Source organism: Odocoileus virginianus, unplaced genomic scaffold, assembly GCF_023699985.2.
Source record: "Odocoileus virginianus isolate 20LAN1187 ecotype Illinois unplaced genomic scaffold, Ovbor_1.2 Unplaced_Contig_1, whole genome shotgun sequence".
In the NCBI taxonomy this organism is placed as follows: domain Eukaryota; kingdom Metazoa; phylum Chordata; class Mammalia; order Artiodactyla; family Cervidae; genus Odocoileus; species Odocoileus virginianus.
In genome coordinates, this window is record NW_027224318.1 from 3,297,177 (window position 1) to 3,312,051 (window position 14,875).

Genomic DNA, 14,875 nt, shown 5'->3' on the forward strand with positions numbered 1-14,875 from the left:
ACCCAAGGTGCTCCTGGATATAGAGTAGATGCCTGCAAAATATATGACAAAGGAATGAATACAGCGTCACACACATACCCCAAAATAAAATCACTGTCAAGAGTAAGAGGGCCAGATCTTCTGGGATAATCAGGAAGAAACGTTCATCAGATTCTCAGCTGCCCAGATATGTTAAGCAGAACAGGGAGCTCCAGGGAACTATTGCAGCCTTTACATCATAATCTTTAGGGTTGTATTAGTTTCCTATTGCTTCTATAACAATCTTCTATAACAGATTACCACAAAGTTAGTGTCTTTAAGCAACAAATTTATTATCTGACAATAGTGGAGGTCAGAATTACAAAATGGGTCTCACTGGGTGAAAATCAAGTTGTCTTTAGGGTTATGCTGCTTCTGGAAGCTCTAGGGAAGAATCCATTTTTTTACCTTTCCAGCTTCTAGAGGCTGCTCACATTTCTTGGTTCATGGCCTTCTTCCTCCATCTTTAAATTCAGCAGCATTGCATTTTCTGTGTTTCTAGTTTATTCCTTCATTTGTGTAGTATTTCTCTGCCTTTTCATTATTTTTTTAACTTACTGTGCTTGAGGTCTCCTTTTCCCTGGCTTCAAGGAAAGTTGAATTCTTTCCTTGAAGAAGGTTGAATTCTTTCTTCCTTTTGGTTTCTGCCTTCCTAAGGTTGGTCCAGTGGTTTGTGTAAGCTTTCTATAGGGTGAGATTTGTGCTGAGTTTTCGTTTGTTTGTTTGTTTTTCCTCTGATGGGCTGAGTGAGGTGGTAATCCTGTCTGCTGATGATTTGGTTTGTATTTTTGTTTTCTTTGTTGTTTAGATGAGGCGTCCTGCACAGGGTGCTACTGGTGGTTGGGTGATGCCAGGTCTTGTATTCAAGTGGTTTCCTTTGTGTGAGTTCTCACTATTTGATACTCTCCCTAGGGTTAGTTCTCTGGTAGTCTAGGGTCTTGGAGTCAGTGCTCCCACTCCAAAGGCTCAGGGTTTGATCTCTTTTCTGTTTTCCAGTCTGTCTTGGACTCAGCCAGTGAGGCATGAAAGATTCCCAGTGAACAAATTAAAGACAAACACTTTCTCCTCAGGGTCGAGGGCCCCTGTCTTCTGTCCCTGTAAGTTGCTTGGGTTATCTGGTTTTCTTTAAATAACAATCATCTTTTGATGTTCCGATTACCTGCCCTTTGTTGCGAAACTTCACTATGATCCAGCTCCTCCTTTACCTCCTTGGAGCAGTTCTCTCAGGGTCACTTAAGATGCTGCTCCCGGGCTGGAAGTCTAGATCTCTGGCTCATTACAAAAGATTAAACTCAGAAACACCACATGGGAGACGTGCAGAGGGCAAGGTCTGAGAGGAGAGGGCTCTTTCCAGCCTGCCGTTCTCCCCAAATCTCCACATGGTTACCAACCCAGAAATCAAGATTGCATTTTCAAATTTATCTCTTACTAAGACTTTCCTGCTTTCCAGTTACAAGGATGCCTGTGGTTAGATCAGGCTGACACAGATAATCCAGGATAATCTCTCCATCCCAAGATCTTTAACTTGGTCACACCTGCAAAATCCCTACTGCCACATAAAAGCAATATACTCATAGAAGCTACGGATTAGAACATGGACATTTTTGGGAGATCTTTATACTTCCATCTAATCCTTTCTCTATCAGTACCACCTAGAAGAACTTCAGTGTTCATAATGCTGGATCTCTGGAAGCACCTAGAATTTGCTCTGACAATAAGTGAAAGCATATTTTCATGAAGTGTCAAAGTTGATCAGAATATCTTATGATGCGTGTGGCATAGCTAATGTTTTTTCCTCAGTTTTATTGACTTATAATTGACAAATAAAATTTGACATATTTACAGTGAAAATGTGATGATTATATGTATAAGTGATTAGCACAGCAGGTTATTAATACATCCATCATCTCAGTTACTTTTTCTCTGGTCAGAATGCTTAACATCTACTCTCTTAACTAATTTCAAGTATACTGTACAGTATTATTAATTATAGTCAGCATAATGTATGTTATATCCTCAGAACTTATTCATCTTAGTATTGGAAGTTTATATGCTTTGACCAATATCTTCCCATTTTCCCCACCTCCCAACCCCTGGTAACCACACTGACCTTTTTATTCTCTGTTTCTATGAGTTTGGATTTTTCTTTTTTCATTCTACATATAAATGGGATCATAAAGTATTTGTCATTATGTGTCTGATTTATTTCACTTAGCATAATGCCCTCTGGGTCCATCCATATTGTTACCAAGAACCCTTCCTTTTATGGCTGAATAATATTCCATTGTATATATACCACATTTTGTTTATCCATTCATCCATTGATAGTCACTTAGGTTGCTTCCATATCTTGGCTATTGTGAATAATGCTGCAATGAACATGGGAGTGCAAATGTCCATTTAAGATACTGATTTTGCTTCCTTTGGTTATATACCCAGAAATGGTAATGCTGGATCATATGGTAATCCTATTTTTAATGCTGGGGGAAAACAATATATACATTATGGGAATCCCAGAAGGAGAAGTGAGAGAAAAATGGGCCAAAAACTTTTCAAAATGAATAATGGCTGAAAACTTTCCAGATCTGGGGAGCAATATCCAGTTATATGAAGCTCTTAAAGATTCAACCCAGTGTAGTTTTCAATGAGGCACATTATAATAAAACTGTTAAAAATCAAAGAAAAAAAGAATTTTAAGAGTAGCAAAATAAAAGAAATTTCTCACATACAAGAAAACACTCGTAAGGCTATCATCAAATATCTCAGCAGAAATCTTGAGATGCTATATTCAGAATTTGGTCTCTCTCTCTCTCTTTTACTGCATCTCTTTACTCTGCTTCCTTCTGAGTACTCTTTACTCTTCAAACAAGCTTTCTTCATGTATCAGGGAAAATGGCTGCCTTACATCTTCCCAGCTTAGCAACTTCGGAGACAAAGTTAGCCTTCCTTGTTGAGGGGGGAGGGGGTGGGAGGGGGAGTTGGTGGCAGTAGCAGAGCATTCTCTACTTCTACATTTTAATCAAACTCTCCAGGCGGTTCTGACACATACTAAAGTTTGAGAATAACTGCCCCAGGAGATCCAATATACATTTGCCTTCGCTATCCTTAAAGTATTTTTGTAAGAGCTGGAATTTCAAGTAAGGATTAAGGACAAGATGGGATTTCAAAAATAAAGACACTTTTGATTTTCAATAATATTCTAATAGTGAAAATCAGAAGTTTCAACAATTTTAGAAACTATTTTTAATATTGTTACCTGAGTTCAATGTTGAATAAGTGTGTCTTCATTAAACAAATACAGAACTGAGCTTTTCCTTCCAAAACTTTATTTTCTAGCCTATTACAAAGTCTGGACATTACCTGGAAATTTCATTTTGATAAAATATATGGCAGTCTTTAGAGAAAGCCTTTTCTGCCTGAATTTCAATACCACAGGTTTCCTTTGTAATCACATGTTATTCTTTTATTCACCCACTAGTGGACACTGTTGAGCTTCCGAACTTAACAGCTATTTCTGATGGGATGGTGAAGAGGCAAAAGAGGAGACATGAATGAGGAATAAAATCTGAATAAATACAGCAACACTCCTTCTACAATTTTGTTTATTTGCCATGTAACAGGCTAATAAATATTATGTCAATCATATTTAGAATAACAAACAATGTCAGAAACAGCTAAACGTATACTGCTCACAGAATATTTTTACAGCAGGGAAGCACTGTTTGATGGCTAATGACATAACTAAACTACAAAACAGTATTCTATTCCTCAGGGAAATCACATGTCTCCTTTTAATGAAAATTATTTTACATTTTCCTAGTTTCCATTTCTTCCAAATACTTTTCTTTAATTTGAGAATGTTGTCAACATTTTCATCAAGATTCAAACCAAATACTGAAAAAGTAGAAGATAACAAACTATCATTAAAAGGTAGGTTTGTGATCAGAAGTTCGGGGCAAAAGACAATGAATGAATTTTAAGTAATTTATATAATTTATTTTATTTTAATGAATGGAATTCTGAGCTCATCATCTAGATTATAAGAACTTCTGTAAAGAGAATCTAAGGTTATTTAATTCTGAGCTATCGTGATGCTGTGCAAACAATTACTTTATAACACTGGAGGTAACATTTTTAAATAGGAGGATTATAAGCTCTGGAATGATCTAGGAATGAACACCATTCCTGCTGCTTGCTAGCTGTCCCACTTTGGGCAAGTTACTAGGCTTCTATGATCCTCTATTTTTTCATCTGTAAGAGTGGGAGTAAACAATACATCCCTGCACTGGAGAAGGAAATGGCAACCCACTCCAGTGTTCTTGCCTGGAGAATCCCAGGGATGGTGGAGCCTGGTGGGCTGCTGTCTGTGGGGTCGCACAGAGTCGGACACGACTGAAGCAACTTAGCAGCAGCAGCAGCAGCAAGTTTATTGTGAGAAATAGTGAGATAATGTACAGATGGTAAATAATAGAGTCCATATTAATTCCCACATTCTTTTATTCAAGACCATGTTTTAACTACCATATTAAAATGCCTTCATCTCCAATGTTATGAATTAAAACAATGATATTAGAAAGTGAGATTGCACAAAAGACATGTTAAGTGAATTTATTTTTCATATTTACTAGCAAGTTGATCTTTACCAAGTTCAGTTCAGTCGCTCAGTCATGTCTGACTCTTTGCAACCCCATGGACTGCAGCACACCAGGCCTCCCTGTCCATCACCAACTCCCAGAGCTTACTCATGTCCATTGAGTCAGTGATGCCATCCAACCATCTCATCCTCTGCTGTCCCCTTCTCCTCCCACCCTCAATCTTTCCCAGCATCTAGGTCTTTTACAACGAGTCAGTTCTTCACATCAGGTGGCCAAAGTATTGGAGTTTCAGCTTCAGCATCAGTCCTTCCCAATGAATATTCAGGACTGATTTCCTTTAGGATGGACTGGTTGGATCTCCTTGAAGTCCAAGGGACTCTCAAGAGTCTTCTCCAACACCACAGTTCAAAAGCATCAATTCTTTGGCACTCAGCCTTCTTTTTATGATCCAACTCTCACATCCATACATGACTACTGGAAAAACCATAGCTTTGACTAGACAGACCTTTGTTGGCAAAGTAATGTCTCTGCTTTTTAATATGCTGTCTAGGTTGGTCATAACTTTTCTTCCAAGGAGTAAGTGTCTTTTAATTTCATGGCTGCAGTCACCATCTGCAGTGATTTTGGAGTCCAAAAAATAAAGTCTGTCACTGTTTCCATTGTTTTCCCATCTATTTGCCATGAAGTGATGGGACCAGATGCCATGATCTTAGTTTTCTGAATGTTGAGTTTTAAGCCAACTTTTTCACTCTCCTCTTTCACTTTCATCAAGAGGCTCTTTAGTTCTTTGCTTTCTGCCATAAGGGTGGTGTCATCTGCATATCTGAGGTTATTGATATTTCTCCCAGCAATCTTGATTCCAGCTTGTGCTTCATCCAGTCCAGCGTTTCTCATGATGTACTCTGCATATAAGTTAAATAAGCAGGGTGACAATATACAGCCTTGACGTACTCCTTTCCCAATTTGGAACCAATCTGTTGTTCCATGTCCAGTTCTAACTGTTGCTTCTTGATCTGCATACAGATTTCTCAGGAGGCAGGTCAGGTGGTCTGGTATTCCCATCTCTTCAGAATTTTCCACAGTTTGTTGTGATCCACACAGTCAAAGGCTTTGGCATAGTCAATAAAGCAGAAATAGATGTTTTTCTGGAACTCTCTTGCTTTTTCGATGATCCAACAGATGTTGGCAATTTGATCTCTGGTTCCTCTGCCTTTTCTAAAACCAGCTTGAACATCTGGAAGTTCACAGTTCACATATTGCTGAAGCCTGGCTTGGAGAATTTTGAGCATTACTTTACTAGCGTGTGAGATGAGTGCAACTGTGTGGTAGTTTGAACATTCTTTGGCATTGCCTTTCTTTGGGATTGGAATGAAAACTGACCTTTTCCAGTCCTGTGGCCACTGCTGAGTTTTCCAAATTTGCTGGCATATTGATCTTCACTAAAGAGACCCCAAATTTGCACTGTACTAAAGACCCGCACCCACAAAATAAGATCCAATAAATTTAAAAAGATGGAAATCATACAAAATATCTTCTCTGACCACATGGAATAAATCTAGAAACCAATAACAAGGAAAACTGGGAGATTCATGACCACATAGAATAAAGCTAGAAATCACTAACAGGGAAAACCAGAAGATTCACAAATATGGAGAAATGAAATACCATATTCTTTACCAAGAGATCAAAAGAGAAATCCCTGGAGGAATTAGAAAATATTTAGAGGTGTGTGAAAACAGAAAACAATAAACATGTAAGTGTATGTGATACACTGAAATCAAAACTCAGAGGGAAATTTTCAGATGTAAATGCCTACATTAAAAAGAAGAAATATCAAATCAATAACCTAACTTTGCACCTTAAGCAATGAGAAAAAGAAGAGCAAGATGAACTGAAAGCTACCAGAAGGAAAGAAGCAATAGATTACAGTTGGATAGATGAAAGAGAGAATAGAAAAACAAGAGAGATAAACAACAAAATAAAAGTTTTTTTAAAAAGATCAATACAATGGACAAACTTTTAGTTAGAATGACTAAAAAAGAGAGAAGATAAAAATATTAATAACTAAACTCAGAAGTGGAAGTAGGGAGGGACCTTACTACAGACCTTACAGATACAGATTATAAGAGAATACTCTGATCAATTATAGACCCACAAATTAGATAGCCTAGATGACATGAGCAAATACTGAGTATGGAACTGGAATATGAAACCAAATCTGCTTGATTCTATACCTCTGTACAAATCTACTGTCCCTCATATGAAGTCTGATGTGAGAACTGACTGGAAAGAAAATGTTTGGTTTCTAATAACGAGTATGTACGCTTCTCACTTAGCAATAGTGAGAACTATACTAATGACTGGGTTTCCTTCTGTACCTTCACCACTCAAAAAAAAAATTTTTTTTGTCACTCAAAATTTAAGAATCAAATTTGAAGCTCAACCACAGAAATTACATTGGTCCTCATGCTTGGGGGAATTTGAGGGATTTTCTTTTCTTAGACTGAAGTTTCCATTTTTGTTTCTATTTTTATTATTAGTTCTGTGTGATTATTTTTTGTTATAAGACACAAAATCTTTTGTAGCTAAAAAGCAAACAAAACAAAGCAAAAAATCATGGATACATAGAATAGAATGGTGACTAACAGAGGTGAGGGGCCTGGGGAGTGGGCAAAACAGGTGAAATGGGTCAAGAGGTACAAACTTCCAGTAACAGATAAGTCACAGGGATATGATAAACAGCATGATGACTATAGGCAATAATATTTTACAGTATACTAGAAAGTTGCCAAGACAATAAATAATGTATGGTGATGAATGGTAAGTAGACTTATTGTGGTGATTATTTCACAATGTATCTGGCTTCCTTGGTGACTCAGATGGTAAACAATCTGCCTGCAATGCAGGAAATCTGGGTTCAATTCCTGGGTCAGGAAGATCCCCTGGAAAAGGGAATGGCAACCCACTCCAGTATTCTTGCCTAGAGAATTCCATGGACAGAGGAGTCTGGTGGGCTACAGTCCATGGGGTCACAAAGAGTTGGACATGCCTGCTCAGCTTAGCTGAAGTAAGGAGGATAGGGAAAAGGAAGATATTATAGATATGGAGCAATAAGGGAGACAGAAAATTCAAGGGAATTCAAGAAATATGTGGAAGGGAAAGTCAACTGACAAACACTGATGCTCTCCTTCCAAAGTGTAGGACTGTGGTTGGAACGAAGCTACCTAGCCAGTGACTCTAGTTCCCAGACACCTTGAACCTACATAGAGCCATGAAAACTAGTTTTCACAAATGGAATGTGGAGAAACTGATGTGTGTTACTTGCAGGCCAAAGTGGATAAACAGGTGTGCCTTCCTCCTGGTCTCTCTTCCCCATCCACCAGCTGAATGGGGAAGAGAGGGACTCCAAGGACCTAGAAGAGTGCACAGCCATAAGATGCAAGGAGCCTCAGTCCCTGAGTGCACACAGGTGGAAAGACACATCACTGGAAGCACCTGTGTTAGACATGAAGCAAGTGAGAAAGGGTAATTGTATTAAGCCACTGAGGATGCTATCTGTCCCTTAACTGACATATCCAGAGACCACACTCTGACCAGGCCTTACGATCACTGGAATTAGATCAAAGACAGCTCTGGGAACCTCGAGAGCCAGAATTCTTGGATTTTTTTTCTCTAGTGCTATATGATTAATCTGACTCATGTATAATCTGATCTTTGTGTTCATTCTCACTTGTCTCAGTTTCTTCTGGCTTTCTTCCCACTTTTCTCTGTTTTTGTCAAGGACATAGCTACAGCCTACTCATAGTTCTTGTTGCCTTATGACTTCAGCTTGCTCCTGGGCCCTCATGAGCCTTTCTCCTTGGGCCTTTCACACCTTAGAATCCCACTGCTGTCTAGTTCTCTTTATATTTCCTGTAGCTAGAACCTGAAGGTCTAGTTTATTCCTGTTGACTAGAGTTGTCAGTGCCAGGCCACCTCATAGGCTAATGGCTGGTTTAATGGATGGCTGCTCTTCAGCCAGGTTTCTACCTTCAATAAGCTATAGTATCTGGGTGGAGAGACAGGTGAGGATGAGATCATGGGGCATAAAACCTGGCTACTTAGGACTGGCCCATTAGCATGGGCTGTGAGACAAGGTAATGGTAAGGGAACAGGGCTGTGGGAATGGCAGAAACTGTGATTGTGCAGCACAGAAGGTCTGGCAGGAGAGAACTCTCTCCCAGCCCTAGCAGCTAGAGGCACTATCTACATAGCCCAAAGGTCTAAAAAGATTCAGCCCCACTAGCTGGTAGAGCCTGTTATCAATCTTACTACCCTAAGCTCAGACACTGTCATGCTCAAGTCTCATCCACAGCCATGTAGAACACGTGCCATAAATCTATGTTACCATGTCAATTAAGAACTACTACTATCCTGCAGGGCAGTAGACCTGCCCTGAATTGCAGCTCATTTGGCTTGAACCATGACCCCCTGACCATGCACCTGTGAGCCCTCCTCACTAGAAGATGGACACTGCTCCAGGTTCTCCAGCCACAGTCTGGGCTCCTATTCCAGCAAACCAGACTACGCTGAATGCTTTCCTCCCTTTTTTCTCACCTCAAGGGTCATAATTGTCTGGTGCCATACCCCACTGGGCTTCTTTGGACAGCAACACCGGTCTGGAGGGAGCCCAAGCCCACTTTTTCTCTCTGTCCATCATCATTTATATTGCATTCCGTCAGTGCATGGACAGAAAAGGACTTGGCCAAAGTTCTAAGTAGGTGTGTTAAGCAGCTCAGCCCTGGACAAGGAGGGAAAGCAGCAAGGAGGAACAATGGCTGACAGGAGGTAATATGATGGCCAACTTAGAGCGAGTGATATTTCACCCCAAGTTAAGGAAACTGAGTAGCACAAGGTCATGATTGTGTCTGTAATTTCTCTAGGAGAAGGAGGGATAGAAAGTAGCATTTATTGTTGAGCAGTGATTCTAAGCTAGGCAATGTGCCAGCTGCTTTACACATGTTTTATTTAATCTTCACAGCAATGCAATAACTAGTACCATCACTCATCTTAAAGATGAGGAAATTGAGGTGCAGAGAACATTTGTGGCTTGTCCATGATTATATGGCCAGAAAGAGACAATACAGGAATTGAAAGCTTCTTGTATCAGATTTAAAAACGAATGCATTCTGCTCAGTACTGCATCACATAACTTGTTCACAGCATGTATTTGGCTGAGGTAAAAAATGGTTTTGAATGGCTGCCTGTACCACCTATAGGTTCTTCTAGTGATAAGATGAGTGTGGTGCCCTCAAAGAAGTGAAAGGCAAATGTCACCCCTCAGAGAAGCCTGGTGTTTTGGACAATGATCTCTTCCTCTCTCCCAGATTCGTTTCTGTATGGTGGCAGGCACCAGAAGAGTGTCCCAACAGCCTGGGGAGATACCTGCTCAAGGAGCTGTTTGGAGATGGTCCTGGGGGTAGGGGGTTTCCCTGATAGTTCAGTTGATAAAGAATCTGCCTGCAATGCAGGAGACCCCAGTTTGATCCTTGGGTTGGGAAGATCCGCTGGAGAAGGGAAAGGCTACCCACTCCAATATTCTGGCCTGGAGAATTCCGTGGACTGTATAGTCTGTGGGGTTGCAAAGAGCAACTGAGCGACTTTCAATTTCACTTTCTTTCACCTGGGGGTATAGGTAGCAATGTGACTATGCTTCCATGTGCAATCTCTTAATCACATTCACTCATATTGTCTAGCTCTCTTACTTATTCTTTAGACCATGTGCTCTGTTGTGCTTGGTCATTCAGTCATGTCTGACTCTTTGCCAACCCCATGGACTGCAGCCTGCCAGGCTCCTCTGTCCATGGGATTCTCCAGGCAAGAATACTGGAGTGGGTTGCCATTTCCTTCCTCCAGGGGATCTTCCCAACCCAGGGATCGAACCCAGGTCTCCCGCATTGCAGGCAGATTCTTTACCATCTGAGCCACCAGGGAAGCCCTTTTTAGACCATAACTTTTCAAATACCACCATGTCTTGAGCACTTACTATGTGCCTGCACTATTTCAAGTACTTTATTTGCAAAAGTTTTATTGGTCTTCCAACAATCCTATGAGGCAGATGAAGGACAAGAAATAAATCTAAGGCCAAGCAGATAAATGAATGGCACATGCATGTAGCATTATTCTTCTATTTTACAGATGAGGGAACAGGAACACAGAACAGTTAAGAAACTGTCACATACATGGCAAGGAAGTGGCAAAGCCCAGATTTACACCCACCCAGGTAGCCTATCAGGGCTGCCCAGGTAATGCTGCTGGTAAACAAATCTCCTGCCAATGCAGGAGACTTAAGAGACGTGGGTTTGATCCCTGAGTTGGGAAGATCCCCTGGAGGAGGAAATGGCAACCCACTCCAGTATTCTTGCCTGGAAAATCCCATGGACAGAGGAGCCCAGTGGGCTACAGTCCATGGGGTCCCAAAGAGTTGGACACGATTAGAGCAACTTAGCACGCAAGCACACAGGTAGCCTATGCTGAAGTCATGCTCTTTCACTGCTTTTATGTCCTTCTTGTTCTTATATTCTAGCTTCTGATCTTTTGTGTCAACTCTTCACTGTGGCCTCATACTTGACTATGGCTCTGAAAATGGATGCTGTCCCTCTGGCCCTGACCTGTAGCTCCATTCTTCTGTTAAGATAGATTCTGCTGCTCTGGGCAATTCTCCAAGCTAACCCAGCCCATTCTCTCTATCTACCTGACCACAGTCTGTGGGGTTTTTCTCAGCCCTGGCACTAGGAACCAAACAAAGCCCAAGCCTTTCCTTTTAGAACTCTAAACCTCCACTCCTATTTCCCACCAATCAAAATTACTGCTCAGAAATTTCTGCAAGGACAGGTTAAAAGCAAAGAGCTCCACCAACCTACATAATAGGGCTTTTTTTTTAGTAGAAAGTTACCATAGTGGTACATTGACTGCTAAACCATTCCCTTGTAACTAGAAGCATTAGCACAACCTACAGCTTTAAATCTTTCAATAGAGAGATTCAAAACAAGGCATAGCCGCATATTTTTTTTTAGTAGTCCCGTTGTAACCAGACAAGCCTCTAGGGTGGGAAGAAGTTAGTCCTTTAACAAGGGCCAGCTCTTAATTACGCTGCTTCCAGGAATGCTGAGGCATGGTCTGTATTCAACGGGGCTCCGGAAGACTGGCAGCGGGGTCTTTGTCATCTAATCACCTGGTAAGAACATCATCTTTGCTTAGTCTTTCCAGAGCCTCTGAATGGTCAACGTTTGGAGTAAGTATTGCAGAACAGAGAGAGAATTGTTCATTATTTCATGGGCCTTCACTTCCACGGGACAATAGATCAGGCTGGACGTTTATTGAGTGAGGGGGGAAGCAGGGGAGGCGAGTGCAGTGGTTTCAGGATGGCCCCTGGGTCACAAGGTCAGGTTTCTAAAAGTTATTGTACAGACTGCTGTTGGTAGCTCTGCTTATTAGAGAATTAGGTCCTTTGTGTTGTTTGTAAAAGCAAGAAAGTCCCGGCCAGACCCTGGCTTAAGTGAAACTTTTATTGCTGTCAGTCACACGGCCCCTCCAGTCTGAACCCTCTGTGGGAGCTCTTGAAAAGCCAACTACCTTTCCTCATTCATGAATCTGTCTAGGTAGACCCCAAACACTTCAGAGAGCAGAGCATTCCTTGTCATGGCTATACAGGTGTTTTTCATGAGATGACATGTTTAGACAGTTCTGAAAACTGTGGGTTGCAAGAATTGTTAGCTCTTATCATCCTTTATTATAATTATTTCCTTACTGCTTGCCTTCTTCACCAGATATAAGCTCTATGAGACCACATCTATTTTTTTCCCTGCTCTGTTCTATGCCCAGGATCAAGTACAGAGCTTGGCACATAGTAGGAAATAAATACTTATTAAATAAAAGCAATTATTTATATACTATTAATACTTAAGGTGTGCCTGTCTAATATTCTAAGACTGTCTCTGTCTCTCTCTGTGTGTCTCTTTTTATGTCTCTCTCTGTCTCTTTTTATGTCTCTCTTTCTCTGTATGTATATAGATATAGATATAGATATAGATATATAATGAAAACTGTGTAGATTAGTTTCAATTATTAATCCCAATTTACAGATGAGGATACTGAGACCCACAGACATTAAATAACAATCTCCCCAAGGCCACAGAGCTAGTAAGTGGTGACATGGGATTTGAAACAAGGCATTGGGCTCCAGTGTCCTATCCATGTTCTTACCCACCATGCTCTATTCCAAGCATATTGTAGACATCAAGAATGGTAATGGGGTGGTTTTCCTCATGTGGAGGGTAGTAAGAAAACAGTAAGATCACTCCAAGGTTCGTCCAAATCAAAATCATTTTCTAAGAAACAAGGGTCTTCATTCCCTGAAATCTCTGAGCAAAGGGAAAAGGATACCGAACACAGTAGGGCAGCAGAAGCTTGGAGTGAAAGCTGTGGGAAGTTGGGGAGGCCCCCTTGGAGACCATGAAAGTAAAGAGAAGTGAAGCAATGCCCCGAGACACAAAGGATGGGGCTTAGGGGAAAAGCTTGGCAACAGGGAGCAGCAGCATCTTTGACTGCTTTAAAATGAAGGAATGATCACCTTTAACAGCAAAGTGGGCACATAGAGAAAGTATCACAGCCAGACTGAGGGTGACATCTGGTAGTCAGATTTCCCGAATGTCTCCCATTGGAAAGAAGGAGGACAGCCAGTCCCCCTGACCTGTCCTCTAACATTTCCAGCAGCAAACTGGAAAGGGACTTTTGTGAAACCTCAGAACCAGTCCTGTCTCCCCAGGTACCTTAACAACTGCAGCACTCATCTCCAAAATATCAAACTTACAGAATTCAAGCTCTGCTGTTGAGGAAAGAAAGAAAACAAATGAAGAGAAAACAAGAAGACAGTGGTATGCTAAGGAGTTGCAGGAGCTAATAAAATTGCCCATGTTACTTACTCAGGTGTTACTACATATTACCCTAACAGTGTTCATTTAGTTCCTGAGTGTCCCATAGGGTATGCACTCAAAACTGTTTTAAAATATTCATTTACTTTAAATCCAGTTATCCATATTTCCATTCCAATGTACCATATATTCAAGGATGCATTTAAATATTCTATTAAAATGGATTCATTGTCAAATAACATAGAATCCACCAAAGTAATAGCTAACATTTCAGCACTAAGCCTTCATCACCGCTACGTCAAACCCTTGATACCCCCTTCATTTCTTTCCAATTCTGGCACCTGTAACCATAGCAACGTACACTGAAACCTTTCAAGCAGAACAGAACTGACAATCACGGTAACAGCACAAATACCTGAGCTGAGAAAAGAGAGGGGCGGCCCGAGTAGGTAGCTGTTGAAATTAAAAGCTAATGACAAGAAAACAGCTGGAAACAAGCGCCAGCTCACACTGCTGCTTCTTTCTAGCATCTGAATGCTATGTAGAGCCCAATTTGATTTATGTTTTATTAGTGATGCTGCCATCAATGAATACTTCATTAGGCATCATCTCAACAAACAATTGGAGTGGAAACTTACGAAAAATAAGTTGTTTGGAGGAAGATTTCAAGGGCTGTGTCTGTTTGCCAAGAATTTGCACCGTGCATGTTCATGGTTTCTGCTCATCCATGTAGCAAGAGACAGAAAAGTGAACCCCTCTTACTGAATCCTCTCGAAATGTAAACACGTGTCCGTAAACTGCAAGGAATTGTCTGCTATTGAGAAAAGACTCCCATTAGCCAATTAGAGTAATTACATGGATTAAGATTTCTTGTTTCTGGTGGTTTCTTTTTTTTAATCCCTAATTCTTTCTTACCCAGCAAAGGAAAGGATAAACAGCTGATATAGCCAGAGAATTAAATGGGGGCAAACTAGGGCATTCTCATTTTCAGATCCCAAAATGTAATTGAAATTTTATGCTTACCACAACATAACAACATGTGATGATTTCTGTGCAACGGAAGGCATAAAGGGTCACGTTTCCCTAAGACTTCAATTACAGTAGCTTCTATCTTCCCTAAAACAGCATTTGGTCTCAGAAAATTGCCTTTAATGGTGCAGGTGTTTGCCGAAGAGTATCTATCATATTTAGTCCCAAGCACTCCATATTAATTCACCAGTTTCATTAGCAAAAGCCTTTTCTTCCAGATGACAATGAAAAGTAAATATAATTTCAAACAGATGTGCTGGTTTTTCTGTGAATCTGAAAGCAGAAAAAAAAGCTGGCATTGGCTGAAGGCAGGGAAGATGA